This window comes from Stenella coeruleoalba (genome assembly GCF_951394435.1).
Source record: "Stenella coeruleoalba genome assembly, chromosome: 10".
NCBI lineage: Eukaryota > Metazoa > Chordata > Mammalia > Artiodactyla > Delphinidae > Stenella > Stenella coeruleoalba.
Genome location: NC_137156.1, coordinates 23,154,389 through 23,178,197, shown reverse-complemented (window position 1 = coordinate 23,178,197; position 23,809 = coordinate 23,154,389). Strand labels below are relative to the sequence as shown.

Genomic DNA, 23,809 nt, shown 5'->3' with positions numbered 1-23,809 from the left:
GAGTCATTTTGCCTGTCTTGTCCCCACAAGTCCAAGGGGGCCCTGCACCCAGGATTCTCAGTAGTATCAAGAGAGCAATTTTCAGCCTCATCCAGCTCTTGCCCTCCTTCTAGAGATGTCTGCTGGATTCTTCTTTCCAACTTTTCCCCATCTTTTAAAAGGAACCAGATTCTGGAATTAGCAAACAGAAGGGACCCAGTAGTCTCCCATCTTGACTTAATTCTTGCTGGATTTCTCTCTTCTCTGCAGCCTGGCCCCTCTTCTGCCCTTAGATCTTCTAAGCCCAGTGCTGACTCCAATCCAAACTGATGGATTTAGAAAGCAGAGTCTAACAGAGTCAGGGTATGTTGGAATATAGGACGCATAAGTGCAGGATATTCTTTTCTGAAGCGAGAAGGAGCATGGTGTGTGGTGTGCAGACTGATTGGTGTGGGAGGGAGGGGAGATCAGCCCTTCTGAGAAAAGTACAGGTGGCATTGATGTCATTGCAAATGGACGTTGGGCTGTAGCTGCCACAAGACAGCATGTGGCCTGAGGTCACGTTAATAAAGACACTGTCTCTAGAATAGGGAGGTGCTCTACACTGATCATTCAATTGATATTTTTGTGTGCCAGGTACATGACACACTATTTTTGCATCTAGGAAACCTCAGGGAACTAACAACAGACAAAACTTGTCAGCCATGTGGAGTATATGCTCTAGGGGAAAGGGCAGAGTGCACTATGAGACTAGTAAGTGAGGGAAGTGTTTACATTGGAAGTTGGTAAGTGCTTTGAGGAAGGTGACCCAGCGTGTAAGTGTGTGGGGACAGGGATGATGTCTGTTTTACTAGGGTGGTCAGTGTGGGCCTGATTGAGAAGGTGACCTTTGAGTAGAGATGTGAAGGACATGAAGGTATGTCCACGAGGATGTCTGGGGCAAGTTCTCTCCAGGCGGGGGAGCCTCCAGTGCCAGTGCACTAGGGCAGGAGAGTGTCTGCGTGTTCAAGGAAGAGTGAGGAGGCCATCGTAGCTGGAGGAGAGAGGAATTGAGATGAGATGCAGTGTCCGGACAGATCATATAGACCTAGACAATATTAGAAGGGTTTTGATTTTGTCTGAGTGAGGGTGCGGAGTCTACAGGATGGTTTTTTTTTTTTTTTTTTTTTTTTTGCGGTACGCGGGCCTTTCTCACTGTTGTGGCCTCTCCCGTTGTGGAGCACAGGCTCCGGACGCGCAGGCTCCGCGGCCATGGCTCACGGGCCCAGCCACTCCGCCGCATGTGGGATCTTCCCGGACCGGGGCACGAACCCGTGTCCCCTGCATCGGCAGGCAGACTCTCAACCACTGCGCCACCAGGGAAGCCCCTACAAGATGGTTTGAACAGAAGATTGACCTGGTGTGACTACTCTCTAGAAACATCTGGCTGCTGGGCAGAATCAGGAGGTGAAGGGCAAGAGATTCCATAGAGGAAACTGTAGGAAATGGTGCAGTGTCCAGGCTGGAGATACTGGTGATTGTCTGGGGTGTGAGCAGGGAAAGTAATAGTAACTGATTGGATTCTGGATATATTCTGAAAGTGGCGTTTTACAGCAATTCCTAATGGATGAAATTTGGGTTATAAGAAAGCAGAATGAAGGAAGACCCCAAATTTTGAGATTTGCAAGTAGACATGTGGGGCACCTTCCGCAGAAATGGGGAGACTCTGGAAGCAGCATATTTGAAGAGGCCACAGCACTGGCATTCGCTTTAGGAAAGTACAAACTGAGTCTGGGGTTCAGGTGAGATGACCTGGCTGGGGAAATAGTTGGAGGAAGTGACACCCTATAAATGAGGTTTAAAGCTTTGTGAACAGATGAGGTCACCAGGGGAGAATTGGCTACAGAAGAGGAAGGACAAGGACTGAACCCTGGACCCCCCAGAGCTATGCGATCTGATCAGACCACACACCCAAGCAGACCGCACGGTTCTGAACACCGAGTCTAGACGGCAAAGAGACCAGGGGGTCCCGATCTTCCTGTGCACCACCTGCACACCTCAGGTGGAGGGGAGCGTGAGAATCTGCATTTTAAACAAGTTTGGTGCTGATGTTGCTGGTCTTCAGATCACATATTTAGTAGCAGCAATGTAGACCAGGATTCCCACGTGGCTGTGCATCAGCTTCACCTGTAGGGCTTGTTCATAAGGGATTCCTGGACCTCATGCCCACATTCTGAGATGGCGGGTCGGGGAAGAGGCTGAGTACTTTGTCAGAATCCCTACACGCAGTCCTGAGGCTCAGGCAGATTGGGATCCACTGAGGTCAGGGATCAGAGAGTATTCAGGGTGGGGAGGGGTTTTAAATCTGCATTGAAATCTTTCTTCCCTGGGAAGAAAAAGGCAGGACATTTTCTGGGAGATACATGTTTTCTCTACCATGCAGTATAGCCAGGTGGAAAATTTAAGAAGCAGTTATCCACTCAGCATAAAGAAAAGCTTTTGAGTTCTAAGAGGGTAGACCTAAATTTTCTCCACACACACGAAAAAGGTGATAATGTGGCATGATACAGTTGGAAGCTAATGCTACGCTGGTAATTATTTTGCAATATTGAGTGTATCAAGTGAAGTTGTACACCATAAACTTACTCAATATTGTAGATCAATCATATCTCAATAAAGCAGCGGGGAAGAGTCTCTGAATCCCTGCTCTCTCAGAGTTTCGCTATATGGTATTCTCATGCAATTCTTTATGGGCAAAAAAGGGTTTCAAATTGTTCTAAATGGAACGAGAGAGAGAGAGAGAGAGAGAGAGAGAGAGAGAGAGGGCGGGAAAGAGAGATTGATTGTAGTTTTGTTTTATTTCAGGAAAAAGCCACAGAACAGCCCTGAGACTACACAGCCAGGAACAGAATCCACAATCCCACCCAGGTCGGGTCCCACAGAGGAACCGCTGCCCCTGCAGGTGGGCACAGATGCCACTTTTCACAGCACTGTCAGCCCTGATGCTGGACAGCGCGCCCTGCGGCTCGTCCTGCTGTCTCTGCTGCTCCTGACAACTGGATGACACTACTGCCGCCTCTGCCACATGTGCCAAAGCGTTCAGCACAGTTCCCGCCTCTCTGTGTCACCACGTCCTGAGTCAGAGTCCGGCATGGGGTCACCTGCCTGGTGGAGCCTCAGGCTGTTTCAACCTGCCAGAATGTTTGGAAGCAGGTTTTTCTCTCCTATGGAAGGAGGTGGTCTCTACCTTCTACCAAGATCTTCAAGTTTGAAATTCCCCTAACTTGGGAACAGGGTACAGATTCTAGGGGTGGAGGTTGAAGGTGAGGAAGGGAAAAAGAATGACAAATTCCAATTTTTGCAGCAGTGATCTAGACGAGAACTTGACCTGGTACATTGTAAGCAGTCAGGTTGGATGGATGAATAAGTAATAAATGACATCTTTCAACTTCTTCTGTGATGTTCTGTTATGGGGTCCAGCTTCTGTCTACTCCAGTTTATACTCAGATAAGCAGAGTGCATTTTTCAATAATGAAATGATTACTCAAAATGTCCTCTTCCTACATTTGTCTCTTTCTAAGCTTCAAAAAACAAGATCTATAAGTCTTCATGGGATCCATACATAAACACTGACATTTTATCCTGTTTCATATTTCTTTGTACATGCACATCTTTCTGGGGAAAGTATCCATATCACTTATCAGTTTACATGTGATCCCCACAAAAGTCTTTAAAAAGTATCAGTACTAGTTTAGACACCAAGTTACTCAATCTCTGGTGCATGAGGAACTAATGATCCAACTGTCTTAGCAGATCCAATGACATGATATACATGCTCATCTTTTTCTTGGCAATTAGCAGTCTGGGACAAGATAAAGGTAGAAGTTTACTCGCTTACACTCACTTTTAATGTCTGTGTGTTTCTTATTGTGAGCTGAGAGCAAACATTTCACAAAGCAGCACTGGCTCACACAAGTGATAAAGAATCATTGCTTTGGGTGGACTTGTATTCTCGCACCTACCATGGTGCCAGATAAATAGCAGGAGTGAAAAAATAGGTCATGGAGACTCCATTCCCAGTACCGCGATAGAACTTGTTTTAAGGCTGCCTCTTCCAGTGAAAACAAATAATAAAGTATAAAAAGCTTCCATAAGTACAGTATCAAGAGAATAACTGTTTAGGCCAAAATATAAACGTGGGTAATAACCCAGAGGGAAAAGTTGTTTTTATCCTTAGGGCATCATCCAAATCTGGAAAAATCTTACCTTTGGTTTTCTCAAGCTTATGAGCTGTAATTGGAAATGTCACCCAGAGAGCTCATATTGTTGTTTTTGTTTGTTTGTTTGTTTGTTTTGCGGTACGCGGGCCTCTCACCGCTATTGCCTCTCTGGTTGCGGAGCACAGGCTCCAGACGCGCAGGCCCAGCAGCCACGGCTCACGGGCCCAGCCGCTCCGCGGCACGTGGGATCCTCCTGGACTGGGGCACGAACCTGTGTCCCCTGCATCGGCAGGCGGACTCTCAACCACTGCGCCACCAGGGAAGCCCCTCATATTGTTTTTTTTAATCTGTGAAGTAAAAGCTTTTAGTCAGAAAGGCTTAGTGGAATCCCCTGAAAGAGCCTCCCAAGCTCAGCTATGACAGAACATTAAAAACAATATTGTGTCTTGGGACAATGAAGGAAGTTAACGTCATCCTCACAGACTTAAAGGATACAGGGATGGTGGTCACATCACATACCAGTTAACTCACCACTGTGGTTCTTGCGGAAACTGGAAGCATCGTTGTCAATGACAGTGAGACAGCGCTAACTCTCAGCGCTGCTACCTGGCTTTTCATTTCCTACGTTTATGTTTCTACCTACAAAGTTCTCTCTTTTAAAAATCCCAAATTACCTGGAAGATCGGGCCAGTTTTGGGGGAATATAATTTTGATCTGGATTCCTGTGAAGTGAGCCCCAAAACCTTTGACTTGAACTCCTTATTTATTCTGGTCTCTGCATTGCTACCCTCAGCCGTGTGACAGGCCATGTAGTCGGATGGTCCCAAATCACCCTGTGGTCGGCAGACTCTAAGTTGGTCCCCGATGCTCCCTCCTCTGGTATCTATGCCCCTGTCTAATACTTTTGGAACATAAGCTGGACCTAGTGACTCATTGGTAACAAATGGAATAGGGGAAGTGATGAATATATATTTGGGGATCACCAGGGAAAAAGATATGAGGGACCCGGGGTCCGCTGTCTCAGGGCTGGCTGTCCAGGCCTGGCTGGGGAAGCAGAGATTCCCGATGGAACCCAATGACAACCGATGCTGCATTCTCTCCCTACCTGAGGAGTTTCTCCTCTAGATGTCAGCCTCCACAGTCACTGCCATCAGACAGGAGGAGGAGGAGGGGAAAAGACACAGGCAGGGATTCTCATCCTGGCTGGAATGTCAAGAGAACTGTCTTGTGAAAAGGACAAGAAGGGAAGTGAAGAAACGAAGGCTCCCAAATCTCTAACACCTGGTGACCCAAACGCTCCCCTATCAGACCCCATGGCTAGAAAGATGAGGAGGGTAACCGTCTCCCTGTGCTGCGCCCCAGCCCTGGCCCAGCTCTCCCTTTCTCCATTTACAATAATGTCCCAGGAGCCAAGTGGTGACACTGTAAATATACCTCTGCTCATCTTAGAACAGACCACCACAGCCCCACACTCCTGGGAAGTCCTTTTCTCCCGATATGTATTCAGTATGTGCAGTAGAACCCAAATAACAGTGGTCTCACAGGATGGAAGCTTGTGTGTGGCTCCCATGCCAGTGAGGGCACGCAGTTCCAGGGCTGCTAGGGTGGCTCTGCACCACGAGGATGTCCAGGCGTCCAGGTCTCCTTGACCTTCCTTCTCTGCTGTCCCTGGGATGTTACATTGTTGGCATGACCCAAGGTACCTAAGACCATGTTCATGGTCCATGAGCAACCAGGGAAAGCAGGGAAGGAAAAAAGGTTTCTTCCCTTTAAGAGCAAAATTTTAAAGTTCACATCTGCTTCATCATATTGGCCAGAACTTAATCAAAAGAATACAAGTAGTGGAGATTGAATGGTATTTTTTTTTACTTTAATTAATTAATTAATTTAGGCTGCATTGAGTCTTCGTTGTGGGCTTTCTCTAGTTCCGCTTAGCTGCATTGCAGGGGCTTCTCATTGCGGTGTCTTCTCTTGTTGCGAGAACGGTCTGTAGGCGCACAGGCTTCAGTAGTTGTGGCGCACAGGCTTATTTGCTCCGCGGCATGTGGGATCTTCGCCGACCAGGGATCGAACCCGTGTCCCCTGCATTGGCAGGCAGATTCTAAACCACTGCGCCATGAGGAAAGTCTCGAATGTGTTTTTATTCTAGGTGACTTTGTCCAGAAAAAGAACTCTATTACAATGGAAGAGAGATGATTTTTGCTATACTTCATTTTTTTTTTTTTTTTTTTGCGGTACGCGGGCCTCTCACTGTTGTGGCCTCTCCCATTGCGGAGCACAGGCTCCGGACACGCAGGCCCAGTGGCCATGGCTCATGGGCCCAGCCGCTCCGCGGCATGTGGGATCTTCCCGGACCGGGGCACGAACCCGTGTCTCCTGCATCGGCAGGCGGACTCTCAACCACTGCGCCAGCAGGGAAGCCCTATACTTAAATTTTTTTAAATCAGCAGTGGAGAATTGTTATTATCAATATCTTAAGCTGAGCCAGATTTGTAGTTTAAAAATAGAATAATCTTACAATATATTGCTAACTGATAACAAAATTGCAGATAGAATATGTGATAAATACCACCTGATAAAATGAAATCGCTCTCTATAACACTGTCGAAACTGGTAACAGTTACTGTGTCCAGGGAGGGAATTTGGAAGGGTTTTGGATGGGATGGAGGAGGAAATTTACATTTCACTGTATGTCTTCTATGTCATATGAATTTTTTTAACTTTATGCATGTATTAGTAAGTTGAAATAAATGTTGAATGACCAAAGAAAACCCCACACTCATTTAGTAATCATTTACTAGGCGGTTACTAGATGTCAGGCCCTGTGCTGGGCCTCAGTGAGTGACACATCAAGGAACTCACGATGGAGTGAAATGACCTGGCAAATGCAACATAGTCTATAATTAGTTGTTGGGGAAACAGCTTCCAGGAGGGAGGGAGCTGATTGAGAGCATACTGTGTGCCGGGTGTGGTGCTCCCTGCCGGGGACATAAAGAAAGCTAAGGTCTATGCCTTGGTGACCTAAATGTCTCACCCCGATGAGGGTCTGTGCCAGTCCATGACTTCCCAGGAGCCCCACTCTTATCCTGTCCCTGTGTGGGACGTGAGCTGAGGAATGGAGAGACGACCTTGGCCCATTTGGTCCAAAAATTAGTGAAAAGGGTTAGTTAGAGAACACAATTTCTTAATGAAACTGAGTAATCAACACGAGAGAAAATCGCTAAGAAATAATCTGGATGAAGGGGAGGAAACCAACAAACTAGAATCACAAGGAGTGACTCTGGGATCCTGTATGAAAGTAAGATGTGAGGAATAGTGGGAGCCCAGGGTTTGCTGGCAGGATGACACAGGGAAGAAAATGTGGGTGACTTTAGTGACAGCACTTTCCTAGAGGTGTAGGAGGTTTGAAAAGTAAGGGGGCAAATATTCAGAGGGGACCCTCTCAGATTCCCACAGACCTGGAGAGAAACCTTTCCGATGAAAACATTGATTCTTGTATCCAGGTCGGTGCCCAGATAAACACAAGTCAGTTCTGCAGATCATCCTGCCTGAGGCGGACCCACAGTGACAATGACTGTTCAGTGACTGTGCAATCCGTGTGTGAACACGGCCAGGGCAGAGTCCTCACTACCTCGTGCTCCTGCTTCTCTGACCTGGAATGTCCCAGTGCAGACAGACTCTGAGAAGCTACCCAAGGATCCCTGCCTCCTGGGGTTCACACCTTGTGGCTCTCCGCCCCTGAGTGTGGGTGGGACCTGTGACTTGCTTCTGATCAATAGAATATGACAACGGGGATGTCACTCCTGAGATTAGATCATAGAAGAGCAAGACCCCATCTTGCTGGCTGACTTTCCACTGTCTTCACTGCTTGCAAGCTCTGAAAAAGGAAGCAGCCATGTTGGCAGGTCCTACATGGCAAGAAATTAAGGTCAGCCTCCTGTCAACATGCAGCAGAAGTCTGAGGCTGCCAGTGTAACAGCCCACAAGAAACTACTCAGTCTTCTTCCCTAAGGCAACGCTTTCCTTCCCTTGGTGACAGACATTCTGCTTTCTCTTTAGCAGCGTAATGTCAGCTTCTCTGTCTATCCTAGTTGCTGTCCTCTCAGTTCATCCAGGAGGCCCCAGAAGGGAGCAGCAGGCAGGGTGGGAGGAAGTGCTGGTGAGCAGGGCTGTGGCCAGACCCCTCCTCATGTGTCACCTTGGACAGCAGATGTTCCCAGGAAGTCAGCTGGCAGAAGAGCAGTCGGGGCAGCAGGGATGGGAAGGAGATGCGTGAGCACCCCTGTGACTCTCAGGCCCACGAGGGGCCGTGGTTTCAGGCTGTGGAATAACACAGTGATGAGTAAACTCTGCATGGGCCCTGCTGGTCGTCACCCTTCAGCATCTGGAAAGCCCAGCTCACACCCAGATGCAAACACCACTGAGGCCCTCCAGCCCAGATGTGACCCTCACTTCCCCCCACCTCCGGCAAACACACTCCAGCAGCCAATAGAGAACCAACTCTCCTGTCACTTCAGACCCCATGGACACACCTATAGGGAGTGTGAGAAACGCAATAGACTCCCAGCCAGTCTCAGAGCCCAGAGCGGACAGGGAAGCTGTCAGAGCCCCTCACTGACCCTTAGTGAGGCTGGTGAACAGTGTATGGGAGTCAACACAGCAGAGTGAGTACAGACCTGGGCACAGCGGTCAGACCGCTTCCTTAGAGTCACGGCTCAGCCAACTGAGAGCCAGCCAAGCTCTCTGAGGCCTCAGTTTCCTTGTCTGTAAAATGGGGTTGATAGCTGTCCCTATCTCAGAGGACTCTGATGAGATTTAAATGATTTGCTTCATGTAAGTCCCTTAAAATGGTATCTGACACATTTATTAAGGCAAAATCCTGGGAAGGAAGAGAGTCCACGCATGCAGCTCCCGTTTCTTTCTTCCGAGAGGACGAGGACCACTTCTCCCCAACACTCATCACCTCAGCCTCTTCTTACTCATGTGCAGATGGAGAGCTGTCCTGTCTCTTATATCCCCTGAGGTGGGAGGGGCACCTGGAGAAGGCCAGGGTGGGGGCCAGGATGAAGATGCATCAGAGCAATGCACACCCGCACACCACAAAAACACACATACACATACAAAGGCCCACACATGCTTGTGTACACTCACCCACACACATATACACAGACATCCACACACATTTCTCTTCGCATGTGAACACACACAGACAGACACACATGCAGGTTACACTCTCCCTTCAGATTTGCCAGTTCATTGTAGGACTGGGCTTAATACTACTTCATCTTTGTAAAAAAAGTTAGGATCCTGCTGGAGACCAACCTGAGAATTTTTGTCCCACTAGAAAGAGACCCATTCCCCAGGCAATGTGGTACTTTCTGGGCCTCATGTGGCCCTGATGCTGGAACCCTCATAGAGGAGAAGGGGAGCTGAACTTAGATCAAGGTCCAGGAGTCCAAAGGCAGCCACGTACACTGGCCGGACCTGGAACTGGGGCTCGGGGGATCCAGCAGGTCCCCAGCCTCCCAGCTCACCTGCACTTCCTCAGCTGGCCTCCCACCAGCCAGGGTCCCTCCAGGCTTTGCTGCACAACAGGATGTCTGCACGTTGGCTGCAGAAGTCACGAGCACAGGAGCTGCAGTTCAAGCCCTGAGGCGAGAGACCCTTGGGTCAGAACCATGAAACCCAGAATCCCTTCCTAAGTTGAGCTCTTGTTGTTCTAGAGCACAGTTCTCGCAGGCAAAGTTCGACCCATCTAAAATCCTGCAAACACAACCCCACTGACAGCAGCTGCAGGGAGAACCTCGCCAGCAAATGCTCCCTTGACGGGGATGTTGGGCTGGGAAGATGGCTTTGAGGAGGAAAGGAGAGGGAGGGGCCCTGACCTCACACCTGAGCCCTGACCCTGCTGAAAGTTCCCAGAAGGGCTCCTACTTCCCTGAGAAGAAGGTTCCCCCTCAGATTCCTCCACACCGGACCTCAGGAAGAGGGGTTCAGGCAGCCCCTGGTGCTGCACGTGGCACGTGTGTCTCTGCTCGTCTCCAGAAGGCAACACCAGGGCCGCCCACTTCTGGAACGTTCTGTCCTCTGAAGGCCTGGTCTCTACAGGCTCCATGGCCTGGGTCTGGTCCTCCTCACCACACTGCCAGGTCACGGTGACCTCTGAAGGTACAAGCCCAGGGCCCAAGATCTCAGGGTGACATCTCTGTCAGGGCTGGGATGGTGTGTCGTCTGTGCTCTGGAGGCTCTGTGGTAGACAAAGCAGGGAGGGCTCAGGCAGGGGCTTGCTGAGTAGCATCGACTCCAAAGATCAAGACACCATAACTCCTGATGGTTTGGCTGCCAACCAGCACGAGGCAGCGGGTGAAGGGAACGAGCACTAGACAGCCAGGTCCAAGACACGGAGGTGAGAACTCTGTCCAACATTCTCCTCCAGGATAAGATCCTCTTCAAGGATTCTTCTCCCTCTTTTTTTTTTTTTTTTTTTTTTTTCCTGTCAGTGGTGTGCAGGGTTTTTTCTAATAGTTTTATGTTTCATAGTTTTTCAATCTTGTGACCAGACAAGTTTTTGCCATTTCTACCACTCTCCACTTATTGAGGCTTTCTGTATTGTACGTTGTAAACTTTTGGACAGTTCCAAACATTTGAAAAGAAGGTACATTCTCTGTGTTCTTGGAATAGGATTTGCTATATCTCCATGAAGTTTTTCTTAGTAGTTTTGTTATTTAGGTATTTTGTATTGACACTTATTTTTTGACTTCTTGATTTGTTATGGACTAGAAGAAATCACTCAAAGATTCCTATTAGCAATGAGTTTTTGCCCATTTTACTTGTATTCTTATAGTTTTTGCTTTTTATATTTTGATGCTTTTTTTCTGTATGACCTTTAAGGAAAGTTATATCTTAATTGTGTATTATAATTTTCTTAGTAACATAAAACACCCTCTGTAGTCTCACTTAATAATTTTTTGCTTTGAATACAATCCTGTTCGAAAATAAGATCAAGACCTCAGATTTCTTTCATTTCGTATTTAGCTTACACATCTCTGCCCAGCACTTCCTTAATTTTAACTTTAAAGCTTTAAAAAATGTATATTTAGGGGCTTCCCTGGTGGCGCAGTGGTTGAGAGTCCGCCTGCCGATGCAGGGGACACAGGCTTGTACCCTGGTCCGGGAGGATCCCACATGCCGCAGAGCGGCTGGGCCCGTGAGCCATGGCTGCTGAGCCTGCACGTCTGGAGCCTGTGCTCCGCAATGGGAGAGGCCACAACAGTGAGAGGCCCGTGTACCGAAAAATAAAATTTTTTTTTAATTTAAAGAGTACTGGGGGAATGAATCTAAAAGAGGTATCTTTGAGAGTGGAGAGAAATAGTATTGTCTAGGACTAGAAGTTTAGGGCTTAGTTTAAAAACAAGGAATATGCCCGAAGGTACTCTTTAATGAAGCGCCAGGTGGGTTCAGCAGATGTTCGCCAGGATACTAACATGAACCACTTTAGACTGGACAGCTCTGGGTGTCTCCTGAATTGATTTCTCTATTTCACTTGAGTTTTCACGGTGCTTTGTCACCTTCTAAAATTATATTAGCCAACAGTAAGAGAATTTAACCTAGAAGATGTGGTGTCAGAATTGCTTACTGTCTGGTACTTTTATTCCAGGAAAATTGTTGAGGGATCTGGAATATAAAACAAGTGAGCATCTGGAGGGGACAGTGGCTGAAGTTTGCTAATTGCAGCTTTCCTATGAAGCTCCATTACTTATGGGTCAGTTCTTTCGTTTTAAAGAGGAAGGTCTTCGTGTGACTAATGTATCCAAATTCTTTATCCCGAGAATTCAGATTTCAAACCCACAAACCTTTCCCCAGATTTGTGCAGCTGCAGTGATCTCAGTCCTTACCGTTTTGCCCTCTCAAGTCTCATCACACTGCCTGTGCCCTTGAATTTTCTGTGTTCTCTTCATTTTCCAGATGTGGCTGCTAATAGTATGAGCACAAGGTCACAAGCAGTTTCTGGCCTGCTCCCCTGAGGAGTCCACCCCCATTGTCATAAAGGCCCCAGAACCTATGGGATAAATCTCAATTGCTGTCTCTTGTGATGCCACACCTTTGTCCCCTTGTCCCCACAGTGAGGATCATCCTGAATTCCCAGACAGCCAATGGCTTCCTCTCAGTGTTTCCAAATGGGAAGAGCATGATGTTCACTGGCTTGTGGATGAACACATAGCAGCATGGTCAGCGATTTGATCCGGAGCCTGGTGTGCTGGGCAGTAAGGGCTTCACGCGGGGCAAAGTGTATCAGGAAGTGACAGTGGACAGGATCTGGTGGGGAGCAGGGGAGGAAGAAGAAGCAGTGAAATACGGGGGTGGAAGCAGAGGTGTGTTTGGCAGTAGCTATCTTGGTGGATTTCTAGGCATCCCTGATGGGTCTAGCTCTCCTGGATATAGAGGTGAGAAGGAGCAGTCGGAGGGGAATGGTCGCAGGACATTGGAATGTGGCCAGAATTCTGCCTGCTGAGGGCGGCAGGAGAGTCAATGGTGAGAAGAGGGTTTCTCAGCTTCAACCCCGAGGAGGGGTTCTGGACTCTGCAGCTGTCTTCAGCTGGGGTCTATATACGCACCGGCCCTGAGCCTTGCCAGATCCTGTCCTACTGTCCAAGGCTGACTGGAGCTGCTCTGGATTATGATGGTGGGAAGGTAACAAGAGTTTCCCTATGAATTCTCATCTTCCTTCACTGGGAGAATTTCCCCTTTCCTGTGGCTTGACTGCATGAGATCCAGACTTACGCTGAGACCCTGAGAGGAGACCTCCTGGGCACAGCCCTGGGTGTTTGCATTGATCCTCTGCTCCTTTACCTCATTCCCAACTCGCTGCCTCAGCTGGGTGGTTCTGCTGGGTTTCTGAATGCGCTTAGATGACTGGAGCCTTACGGTAGTCAGGACTCTCTTGTCCTCACTGCTTTGTTTCTAAAATGGGAGTAGTAACGCTTGATCTGCTTTCTCTACAAGGGAACGGTTGAAATGTCTTTAAAGTACTTATTAAAATGCGTGTTAATTATTAATTTTTCTCTTCAGTTGCCTTTGATTTGGTTCTTCACCTGCCACTGAGATAAAGGTATGAGAACGAGTGACTATATCATAGGACTGCAGCCCCTGCCACGAATAGGAATTGATTACAACAACCATATCCATTTCTAGAGCACCTTTTCTGTCACATAATTTCTCCTGCCATCCTTCTAAGCAGCTGAGGAAACAGTAAATGTTTTGCAACTCATACCTGCTTACCATTGATACATTATGAGACTTGAGCTATCTGGAGTGGGAATTGGTTTATTTCTTTCTGCTATGCTCTGATAATTTTTGCATTAATAAGGGGGGAGTGGAAGCCATGTGAGGTTCAGGTGTATATGAGTTTTTGGAAGTCACTTTGACCTGAAGTTCAGTCTTATGTCAGCTGTGTTTTGAGGTGGTAGAAATAGATACTTAGCTTAATATTAAATTAGTAGTCTTAAGTATAAGCAGCAGAAAACAAATTTGGCTAATTTTAGAGAAAGGGAAACTTATTAAACGTTACTGGGGCTTGTAGAGTGTAAAGAGGGAGGGATATGTGTGCCTACCTGCTTGCAAATTCTGCCCCAAGAGAGCTGGGAGTCAGTGTCGGCGCTGCAGTGAGAGGGAGGAGCAGTTGGGGGGGTCGCAGGGGTTGAGAGGATGGTTGGGGTTGGCGGAACCTAAACAGAACATACCACACATGAGGACAAGCTAGTGGAGAGCGGGTGTGATCTGGTGGGGAGCAGAGGAGGAAGAAGTAATGAACACACACAGGGGTGGAGCCAGAGCTGGGTTTGGCAGCAGCTATCTTGGTGGATTCATAGACCCAGCTGATGGGTATAGTTCTCTTGGACATAGAGATGAGAATGAAGAGTTGAGGAGGGAATGGTCTCAGGAAATTAGTGGATAGAACAGACCGTAGTTCTTCATGTAAGTAACTCCTAAAGAAAAATCTGGCATAAGTGCACCAGATTGCCAGAGAATAGGATGCCTGCCTGTGCGCCAGCAACATTAAAGGTTAGGAAAGCGTGCTTTTGGCTTCTGTAATGAGAGGTGGTCTCATCAAGACTCATGTCGTTTAGCATTCTCAAGACATGGGAGCAGATGCTAGTTGCCTAAGAAGAACGTCCCTTATTTAAATTGCTGGGTTCAAGAGATGTGGGTATACTTGCTCTGATAGCTCAGTTGTATAAGAATGTTTTATCAAAAAAATATGACCAAACAACAGAAGATTCCTATAACTGTATCTATCAATACAAGCAAGTACAAGTCGAGTGCTGACGTTGTATGTTCAGATCCTCACTATAGAAGGGACAAAGCAACGTGCAAACAGATTTTTTCTATATGGTGAGTGGCCAAAGGTTTTAACTATTATATTCAATGACAGTGCAGTCCATGTTTCACTTACAGGACTGAAGGGAACAGATTTTATAGGTTAAGGATGTAGATAGAGGATGTTGCAGTGCTTTTGGTTAGAAGTAATTATGAGATGAAATGTGAGTAATTACTAAAGAACAGGGTCAGAATTTAGCAAGACAATGTTGAAACTGTTCCTCCTTAGAATGTTTCTTAAGTCAAAGATTAATGTTAATAAGATACTTATTAGACAGATAAATAGAAAAGAGTCAGAAAAAAGAAGCCAAGAAAAGAAATTATGTCTGATAGTAGATCCACAGGAAGAGTCCTCTGGGGATTCCAGATTCTGTGCCAAGAGAGTGACTCTGAGGTCCCGCCCTTCGCTCAGGACAACTAAGGCATCCAGTCTCTCCAGGTATGGAGGGGAAGACAATCCCCGAAGTAACTGATTAGCAGTTCCCTTTGACCCCGGCGGCAGCAATGGGCACTATACTCTGGGCGACTTTCTCTCTCTCAGGCCTTGCTCTCTGCCTCACCCTCAATCTGTCTGGAGGTCTGACTCCAGCTTTTCTGAGTTACTCGGCCCCCACACAGGTCAGGACCAGAAGTGGTGTTCTCCAACCCAGAAACCTGGAGCCTCTTACTCTGAGTTGTCTCAACCTGAACTTACAGCTATCCAAGGAACTGGAGATTATCCCAGACCCCATGTCCAGGCTGGTGTCTTTCTCCCCCCAACTCAACTGTCCTGTCTGTTCCCAGGATGGTCACATGAGTGCTGCTGGAGTGTCCCATGATGGTTGCAAAATGTTTGAATTTTCTGATTCATCCTCTCAGATTCTCCCAAAGACACATGCAACCCATCACTCTATCTCTGACCATGAGGTCACCCTAAGATGCTGGGCCCTGGGCTCCTACCTTGTGGAGTAACACTGGTCTGGCAGCATGATGGGGAGAACCCAACTCATGGCACAGAGCTCCTAGATAGAGAAAAATATACCATGCTAACACTAGTCTAATGAAAGCAAGAGTAGCTATATTAATTTCAGACACAGCAGACTTCAACACATGGAAGGTTATCAGAAATAGCAAGAAAGGCGTCACATACTGATAAAAGAGTGAATTCTCCAAAAAGTCATAACAGTCTTTAATGTGAATGCACCTAACAACAGAGGGTCAAACGATGTGAGGCAAAAACTGATAGAATTGATAAGAGAAATAGATGAATCCACTCTTTTAGTTGGAGACTTCAACATCCCTCTCTCAGAAATGGACAGAGCAAGCAGGCAGAAAATCAGTAAAGACATAATTGAACTCAAAACACTATCAATCAACTGGATATAATCAATATCTATAGACTACTTCAGCCAACAACAGCAGAATACACAGTCTTCTCAAGCTCACATTAAACATTCACAAAGATAGACCACATTCTGGGCCATAAAACACACGTTAGCAAATTTTTTTTTTAATAAATTTATTTATTTTATTTCTGGCTGCGTTGGGTCTTCCTTGCTGTGCACGGGCTTTCTCTAGTTGCAGCAAGCGGAGGGTACACTTCATTGTGGTGCGTGGGCTTCTCATTGTGGTGGCTTCTCTTGTTGCAGAGCACGGGCTCTAGGCACACGAGCTTCAATAGTTGTGGCTCACGTGCTCTAGAGCGCAGGCTCAGTAGTTGCGGCGCACGGGCTTACTTGCTTCTCGGCATATGGGATCTTTCCAGACCAGGGATCAAACGCGTGTCCCCTGCATTGGCAGGCGGATTCTTAACCACTGCACCACCAGGGAAGTCCCCACTTAACAAATTTGGAAGATTAGAAGTCATACAGGGCCTGAACCAAGATGGAGGAGTAGAAGGACGTGCTCTCACTCCCTCTTTGAGAATACCAGAATCACAACTAGCTGCTGGACAATCACTGACAGGAAGACACTGGAACTCACCAAAACAGATATCCCACATCCAAAGACAAAGGAGAAGCCACAATAAGATGGTAGGAGGGGCACAATCACAGCAAAATCAAATCCCATAACCACTGGGTGGGTGACTCACAGACTGGAGAACACTTATACCACAGAAATCCACCCACTGGAATGAAGGATTTGAGCCCCACATCAGGCTTCCCAACCTGGGGTTCTGGCAACGGGAGGAGGAATTCCTAGAGAAACAGACTTTGAAGGCTAGCGGGATTTGATTGCAGGACTTTGACAGGACTGGGGGAAACAGAGACTCCACTCCTGCAGGGCACACACAAAGTGATGTGTGTATCAGGACCTGGGGGAAGGAGCAATGACCCCATAAGAGACTGAACCCGACCTACCTGCTAGTGTTGGAGGGTCTCCTGCAGAGGCGGGGGATGGCTGTGGCTCACCGTGGGGACAAGAACACTGGCAGCAGAAGTTCTGGCAAGTATTCCTTGCCATGAGCCCTCCCAGAGTCTGCCATTAGCCCTACCAAAGAGCCCAGGTAGGCTCCAGTGTTGGGTTGCCTCAGGACCAACAACCAACAGGGAGGGAACCCAGCCCCACCCATCAGCAGTCAAGGGGACTAAAGATTTACTGAGCTCTGCCCACCAGAGCAACACCCAGCTCTACCCACCACCACTCCCTCCCATCAGGAAACCTGCACAAGCCTCTTAGACAGATTCATCCACCAGAGGGCAGACAGCAGAAACAAGAAGAACTACAATCCTGAAGCCTGTGGAACAAAAACCACATTCACAGAAAGATAGACAAGATGAAAAGGCAGAGGGCTATGTACCAGATGAAGGAACAAGATAAAACCCCAGAAAAACAACTAAATGAAGTGGAGATAGGCAACCTTCCAGAAAAAGAATTCAGAATAATGATAGTGAAGATGATCCAGGACCTCGGAAAAAGAATGGAGGCAAAGATCGAGAAGATGCAAGAAATGTTTAACAAAGACATAGAAGAATTAAAGAACAACAAACAGAGATGAAAAATACAATAACGGAAATGAAAACTACACTAGAAGGAATCAATAGCAGAATAACTGAGGCAGAAGAACGGATAAGTGACCTGGAAGACAGAATGGTGGAATTCACTGTAGCAAAACAGAATAAAGAAAAAAGAATGAAAAGAAATGAAGACAGCCTAAGAGACCTCTGGGACAATATTAAATGCAACAACATTCGCATTATAGGGGTCCCAGAAGGAGAAGAGAGAGAGAAAGGCCCTGAGAAAATATTTGAAGAGATTATAGTCAAAAACTTCCCTAACATGGGAAAGGAAATAGCCACCGAAGTCCAGGAAGCGCTGTGAGTCTCCTGTAGGATAAACACAAGGAGAAACACGCCAAGACACATAGTAATCAAACGGGCAAAAATTAAAGACAAAGAAAAATTATTGAAAGCAGCAAGGAAAAAACGACAAATAACATACAATGTAACTCCCGTAAGGTTAACAGCTGATTTCTCAGCAGAAACTCTGCAAGTCAGAAGGGAGTGGCATGATATACGTAAAGTGATGAAAGGGAAGAGCCTACAACCAAGATTACACCACCCAGCAAGGATCTCATTCAGATTCAATGGAGAAATCAACAGCTTTACAGACAAGCAAAACCTAAGAGAATTCAGCACCACCAAACCAGCTCTACAACAAATGCTAAAGGAACTTCTCTAAGTGGGAAACACAAGAGAAGAAAAGGACCAACAAAAACAAACCCCAAAAAATTAAGAATAATCGCCATAGGAACATACAAATCAATAATTGCCTTAAACGTGAATGGATTAAATGCTCCAACCAAAAGACACAGGCTTGCTGAATGGATACAAAAACAAGAACACATATATGCTGTCTACAAGAGACCCACTTCAGACCTAGGGACACATACAGACTGAAAGCGAGGGGATGGAAAAAAGATATTCCATGCAAATGGAAATCAAAAGAAAGCTGGAGTAGCAATATTCATATCAGATAAAATCGACTTTAAAATAAAGAATGTTACAAGAGACAAGGAAGGACACTACATAATGATCAAGGGACCAATCCAAGAAGAAGATATAACAATTATAAATATATATGCACCCAACATAAGAGCACCTCAATAAATAAGGCAACTGCTAACAGCTGTAAGAGAGGAAGTCAACAGTAACACAATAATAGTGGGGACTTTAACACCTCACTTACACCAATGGACATATCATCCAAAATGAAAATAAATAAGGAAACAAACGCTTTAAATTACACAGTAGACCAGTTAGATTTAATGGATATTTATAGGACATTCCATGCAAAAACTGCAGATTACACTTTCTTCTCAAGTGCTCACGGAACATTCTCCAGGATAGATCACACCTTGGGTCACAAATCAAGCCTCAGTAAATTTAAGAAAATTGAAAGCATATCAAGCATCTTTTCTGACCACAATGCTATGAGATTAGAAATGAATTACAGGGGAAAAAATGTAAAAGACACAAACACATGGAGGCTAAACACTACATCGCTAAATAACCAAGAGATCACTGAAGAAATCAAAGAGGACATCAAAAAATACCTAGAGAAAAATGACAATGAAAACACGACAATCCAAAACCTATGGGATGCAGCAAAAGCAGTTCTAAGAGGGAAGTTTATAGCTATACAAGCCTAACTCAAGAAACAATAAAAATCTCAACTAAATAATCTAACCTTACACCTAAAGGAACTAGAGAAAGAAGAACAAACAAAACCCAAAGTTAGCAGAAGGAAAGAATCATAAAGATCAGAGCAGAAATAAATGAAATAGAAAAAAATAAAAGAATAACAAAGATCAATAAAACTAAAAGCTGGTTCTTTGAGAAGATAAACAAAATTGATAAACCATTAGCCAGACTCATCAAGAAAAAGAGGGAGAGGACTCACTCCATAAAATTAGATACGAAAAAGGGGAAGTTACAACAGACACTGCAGAAATACAAAGCATCCTAGGAGACTACTACAAGCAACTCTATGCCAATAAAATGGACAACCTGGAAGAAATGGACAAATTCTTAGAAAGGTATAAACTTCCAAGACTGAACTAGGAAGAAATAGAAAATATGAACAGACCAATCACAAGTAAGGAAATTGAAACTGTGATTCAAAATCTTCCAACAAACAAAAGCCCAGGACCAGATGGCTTCCCAGGTGAATTCTATCAAAAATTTAGAGAAGAGCTAACACTCATCCTTCTCAAACTCTTCCAAAAAACTGTGGAGGAAGATGCACTTCCACACTCATTCTGTGAGGCCACCATCACCCTGATAGCAAAACTAGACAAAGATACTACAAAAAAAGAATATTACAGACCAATATCACTGATGAATATAGATGCAAAAATCCTCAACAAAATACTAGCAAACAGAATCCAACAACACATTAAAAGGATCATACACCATGAATAAGTGGGATTTATCCCAGGGATGCAAGGATTCTTCAATACATGAAATCAATCAATGTGACACACCATATCAACAAATTGAAGAATAATAACCATACGATCATCTCAATAGATGCAGAAAAAGCTTTTGACAAAATTCAACACAACACCCATTTATGATAAAAACTCTCCAGAAAGTGGGCATAGAGGGAACCTACCTCAACATAATAAAGACCATATACGACAAACCCACAGGAAACATCATTCTCAATGGTGAAAAACTGAAAGCATTTCCTCTAAGATCAGGAACAAGACAAGGATGTCCACTCTCACCACTATTATTCAACATAGTTTTGGAAGTCCTAGCCCCGGCAATCAGAGAAGAAAAAGAAATAAAAGGAATACAAATTGGAAAAGAAGAAGTAAAACTGTCACTGTTTGCAGATGACAGGATACTATACATAGAGAATCCTAAAGATGCCACCAGAAAACTACTAGAGCTAATCAATGAATTTGGTAAAGTTACAGGATACAAAATTAATACACAGAAATCTCTTGCATTCCTATACAATACTGATGAAAAATCTGAAAGAGAAATTAAGGAAACACTCCCATTTACAATTGCAACAAAAAGAATAAAATACCTAGGAATATACCTACCTAGGGAGACAAAAGACCTGTATGCAGAAAACTATAAGACACTGATGAAAGAAATTAAAGATGATAGCAACAGATGGAGAGAAATACCATGTTCTTGAATTGGAAGAATCAATATTGTGAAAATGACTATACTATTCAAAGCAATCTACAGATTCAATGCAATCCCTATCAAATTACCAGTGGCATTTTTTACAGAACTAGAACAAAACATCTTAAAATTTGTATGGAGACACAAAAGACCCCCAATAGCCAAAGCAGACTTGAGGGGAAAAAACAGAGCTGGAGGAATCAGACCCCCTGACTTCAGACTATACTACAAAGCTACAGTAATCAAGACAATACGGTACTGGCAAAAACACAGAAACACAGATCAACGGAACAAGACAGAAAGCCCAGAGGTAAGCTCGAGGGAGGAGATATGGGGATATATGTATACATATAGCTGATTCACTTTGTTATACTGCAGAAACTAACACACCACTGTAAAGCAATTATACTCCAATAAAGATGTTAAAACGAAAAATGGGGCTGGGACAACTGGACGTGCACATGCGAAAAAAAAAAAAAACAGAATCTAGATGTAGACCTTACACCCTTCACAAAATTTAAATCAAAATGGACCACAGACATAAAGGTAAAATGCAAAAGTGTAAAACACCTAGAAGTAACATAGGAGGAAACGTAGATTACCTTGAGTATGGCAGTGACTTTTTAGATAAAACACCAAAGGCACAATCCATAAAAGAAACAAGTGATAAGCTGGACTTCATTGAAATGAAAAATATCTGCTCACAGAAAGGCAATGTCAAGAGAATGAGAAGACAAGACACAGACTGGGAGAAAAATTTGCAAAAGACGCATCTGATAAAGAACTCTTATTCAAAATAGGCAAAGAACACTTACACTTCAACAATAAGAAAACAGTCTCATTTAAAAATGGGCCAAAGGCACTTCCCTGGTGGTGCAGTGGTTAAGAATCCGCCTGCCAATGAAGAGAACACGGGTTCAATCCCTGGGCTGGGAAGATTCCACATGCCGCGGAGCAACTAAGCCCGTGCGCCACATCTACTGAGCCTGCACTCTAGAGCCTGTGAGCCACAACTACTGAGCCCCCGTGCTACAACTACTGAAGCCCATGCGCCTAGAGCCTGTGCTCCACAACAAAAGAAGCCACCGCAATGAGGAGCCCACGCACTGCAACGAAGAGTAGCCCCCGCTAGCCACAACTAGAGAAAAGCTTGCGCGCAGCTACGAAGACCCAAATGCAGCCAAAAAACAAAAAAAGTACCAAAGACCTTAATAGACACCTTACCAAAGAAGATATACACATGGCACATAAGCATATGAAAAGATGTTCCCATTTTATGTCATTATGGAAATGCATATTAAAAAAATGAGATACTACTACGCACGCATTGGAATGGCCAAAATCCAGAACACTAAGAAGACCAAATGCTGGAGAGGATGTGGAATAACAAGAACTCTCATTCATTGCTGGTGGGAAGGCAAAATGGTACAGCTACTTTGGAAGACGGTTTGGCAGTTTTTTACAAAACTAAATAAATGTACTCTTACCAGACAATCCAGCGGTTGTGTTCCTCGATATTTACCTAAAAGAGTTAAAAACATGTCTACACAAAAATCTGCATATGAATATTTATAGAACTTTTATTCATAATTGTCAAAACTTGGAAGCAACTCAGACATCCATCAGTAGGTGAAGGGATAAATAAACTCTGGTACATCCAGACAATGGGATATTATGCAGTGTCAAAAAGAAACGAACTAGCAAGACTTGTAAAAACTTGGAGGAACCTTAAATGCATACTACCATGTGAAAGAAGCCAATCTGAGAAGTCTATATACTGTATGATTCCAAGCATATGACATTGTGGAAAAGGCAAAACTCTGGAGACAGTAAAAAGATGTGTTGCCAGGGGTTAGGGAGTGAGGGGAGGAATAAGTAGGCAGAAAATAGAGGATTTTTAGGGTAGTGAAACACTCTGTCTGACACTATAATAATGGACACATGTTCCTATACATTTGTCCAAACCCACAGAATGTAGAGTTCCAAGAGTGAATCATAATATAAACTATGGACTGTGGGTGACGATGATGTGTCAATGTAGGTCCATCAGTGGTAACAAACGCACCACTCTGCAGGGGACATTGATAATGGGGCATGCTATGCATGTATGGGGGCAGGGAGTATATGGGAAATCTCTGTATATCCCCCTCAATCTTGCTGTGCACTTAAAACTACTCTACAAAAATAAAGTCTTAATAATATGTGAACGAGTGTTACCTAAATACCCAGCATCACAGAAAAGTCTGCCTTCTTGTGAGAGGACTCTTTCACTTACAAGTTAACAAAACTCGAATGAATCTAGCTTTGGCAAAAGAGATTTAACATGTTGATTTACCGGGGAAGGCCGGGGGTGAGGCCAGTTAGATACATGATTGGACCCGGAGACTCAAACTTGTCATCAGACCTCAATTTCTCTTCTCTTTCACTGTTCCTGGGGAAGACAGACAATATGATCTCTAAGCCCCTCACATTACCCACTTTCACAACTTTAGCAGAAAGATAAACATCTTTCTCACACTGACCATACATAAAGTACTGGAGAGGAAAGACTACCCTTGGACCAGTCCCTGTTGCTAGGTGGATGTGGTACAACGTGGTAACCTGACTTGTCAGGCCTGGGTCATGTGATTTCCTCATCCCTCGGTTCATTATATTTCCTGAGTTATTTAAGGTCATGCTGATTATTAAACCATGTAACTATTAAACAAAATGACTTTTGCAAATTCTCAGAAACATAAGAAAATAAGTGAGAACATTAACTATTAGAACTGCTGGGTGTCCTTTTATTTCCTCTCCTTTATATTTCTACCTAGCCTTTTGCCTCTTCCATTCCCCAAATTACCTAGAAGACTGGGCTACCTTTCTGGCATCATAATTTTGTCCTGTATTCCTGTGGGATGAATACAAAATCCCTTGGACCTCAGCTCTGATCTCTGCACTCCTGGCCACAGCCCTGTGAGATGCCACACTTTCAGGTGGTTGCCAGAGTCCCCCTTGTGGTGCGCACACTTCTAAGATGTGATTCCCATCTCCTGGTGTTCATGCACTTGTGTAATTCCCACCTTTGGAGTATAAGCTGGACCTAGTGACTCATTTGTAATAAAGAGAATACAGTGAAGTGATAGAATT

General features: G+C 45.0%; 1 pseudogene across 1 annotated transcript in view; it reads left to right on the top strand.

Annotated features, from left to right (window-relative positions):
* The window catches only part of LOC307192391 (MHC class I polypeptide-related sequence B-like), a 203,631-nt pseudogene that overhangs the window by 151,256 nt on the left and 28,566 nt on the right, over positions 1–23,809 (top strand). The window lies entirely within an intron of this gene.